This window comes from Orcinus orca, chromosome X, assembly GCF_937001465.1.
Source record: "Orcinus orca chromosome X, mOrcOrc1.1, whole genome shotgun sequence".
Lineage (NCBI taxonomy): Eukaryota > Metazoa > Chordata > Mammalia > Artiodactyla > Delphinidae > Orcinus > Orcinus orca.
Genome location: NC_064580.1, coordinates 26,969,848 through 26,972,736, shown reverse-complemented (window position 1 = coordinate 26,972,736; position 2,889 = coordinate 26,969,848).

The following is a 2,889-nucleotide window of genomic DNA, read 5'->3' as shown; positions in this document are numbered from 1 at the left end:
GGGGAAAGCTAGTCAGATCTCGTGAACAGGCTCTGAGGTATGTTAATGGGGAGACACTTCATAGGCTATATATTTTATCACTTATACCCACTGTCACACAAGCACTGTACATGGGCTTTCAGCAGCAGACTAATAAAGCAAGTAGTGTCACACTTCATGAGTAGTTATACTCTGTGACAATTTCACTAATTTTCTTTCCATCCAGAACACCAGGGCAAAAGTATGGTTAGCACAGTAACTTTCATAAATACAGACCTCAATTAACAGAACTAGAATTTAACATCCACTGAAACATAATCGTGTTCTAAAATTACCCTCATCTCCAAACACAGCCAATCAAAACTAATTTGTTTGCAAAATAAGTCTGGTCAATAGATCACGTAGGCTCCTCCAAACTGCCTGAGGGGGAAGTCCTCAGGAGTCTCAGACTGAATTCCCGAAAGGCCTCTCAAGGCCAGCAAAGCCATGCCAAAGGCCTGCTACCAGGCTCTGCCTTGGTGGATTTTTCTCTTCTAGAAGTCCCCAAAATATCAAGATTCCTGCACATGCCAGGAGACAGTCTTTTCCATTCCCCTGATACGGCTGCTCAGAACACAAGAGTCCCCAGTTTCTGGAGGGACCAGGCAGAGAGAAAAAGGAAAATGCTTCAATCCTACCCACAGGTATAGTCTACCAAATTGCTATAATTCATAACCAACTTAAGGGGAAGGGCTTCCCTATATCTGGAAAACACAGATCAAAACCAGTAACACTCGAGGCAAAACCCATAAAAATTAAAACTATTTTCACCAGTTCACTCAGTAACCAATCCTTCTGTTAACTTTTATGAAGCCATCAGGTCTTCCATTAGGATTCTTTAAGTTCTTACCCAGTTCAGCAGTATAATCTGAAACTTATCAGAGACCTGTTACTGTCAGAAGATCCTTCCTATGAATCTTCTTGAAGATGAAACACTTTTGCAAAAGCATCAGGGTACAAAAATAACTACCTATAAATGACGAATAACTTTAAAAGGCACGGTTAAACACCTGATCACAATGTAATTGATAAAGAAACTTGGTTACAAGAATTATGACTGATTATAACCTTAAGCCTTGAAAACCTTAACGTCTGGCAAAAACCAAGAAGCAAGTAATTGTGCATTTCCTGATTGGAAAACTCAACGCTTTAGTCTACCTCTCTTAAGCAGGCAAAGGCAGGCAAACTGAGGCCCGCTCAGCAATTAATGTTCTAATATTTTATCCTATTTGAAATGACCCAGATAGTCAATGAATTCTCTTCATTTAACTTAGTGTAGTTTCAAGTTACCAAAACCTGGAGAGAGAGTTTTAGACAGACATTCCCAAAACATAATTATTTCTATAGAGTTTACCTAAAAGCTCTTTTTTTCTCCTTTACTCTTAGAGATCACAGAAGATTAAAGTTCCTGAAAGCCCAGGCATACCATTTACATCTCAAAGGCACAAGAGAAATACCAATTCCTTCCAGAAAGCTGGCTTAACCAATTACGGAAGGCTCACTTTGATACAATAGCAGAGCCACTGGAGGGCACTGTTCTCCAGCTCTCTCGGCAGCCGCCACTCAGCAAGGACGGCCACCACAGGACGCCACATACTAGCGGACAGCCACCCTGCGATCTCCCCGTAACTTTCGGGGTCACCCTTGGAACTTTTGGGCCCCACATGTTAGTGGACAGCCACTCCAGGATTACCCGCAAGTTTCCATTCCCCGTCCTGTATTTCCCGACATCTCGGCGCTCACGGGAGTTTCCTCGGTCTCTTGGCTGCTCTGGCCTGTTGGGCTGCACCCCGCAGGCCTACAAGGCCTGTGCTTGCCCAGCTTTGAGACCGAAGAAAGAGCCCGGAGTCAGCGACAGAGACATCAATGGTTTAACAGATGGGGGAGCTTACCTGTCTGAAGCAAGGTCCTGGAGCGACACCCCAGCGTGTGTAGCGGACGGCAGGCAGGACATGGCGGCAGTCTTCACTCCCCGGCGGAAGGGGAGATTACCAGTTGTAGGAAAATTGACATCAGCTGGGCTCATTAGTTACCAGGGAAACCAGGAGAGGGGCACGCCCCTCCCCGCCCCTTTGATAAGAACAATCACCAGCTGGGGCCTGGGGCGAGTAGTAGGAAGGTCAGTCATGTGCATAGGGTAGAGGTGAAGCAGGCACTGGTCGGGCAGGGGAGGTACAGGGAGCAAGAGAACAGCCATCTTGAGTGGCCTGACCATAGAATCTTTATTTATCTACGGAGTGATCCCTGGGGACTTTGCTGATGGAGGTTTGGCATTAGTTCATTACTAGAAAAAGGAAACCTTAATATAAAGCCTTCCCTAGTTAGCTCCCTGTTCTGTAAGCAGAGTGAGTTTTGACTAAGATAGGAAAGAACCCTTACAGGCTGGGGTGGGGGGGAGAAGGAAGACAAGATTTTCTTCTTGTATGTTTTGTTACATTTAAACTTAATGGCATTAGTGACCACATGAGCTTACTCAGTTTTGTTTAGATACCGAAGGCAGTTGTGGACTTCATGTCTTTCAGAGGCCAACCATGTAGTACTTGCATGAGGTGGGACCATGTCCTGGACACCAAGGGTTCAGTCCCATGCATCCTGTCTTTCTCATTGATTCTGTGGTAGTCAGTCTGCAAAGATGGCTTCCAAGAGCCATGCCTTCTGAAATTCATGCCTTTGTGTGGTCCCCTCCCACAATCAATCCCAATGAATCTGACTTGACTCAGTTTAACCAACAGAATGTGGTGAAAGTCATGCTGACCCTGAAGAAGATCTAGTTGCCTTCACTTTTGCACTTTTGGGAAACTGGAGCTGCCATGTAAGAAGTCTAGTACCCAGCTGGAGAGACCACATGGAGAGACCTTGGGGGAGGGACCA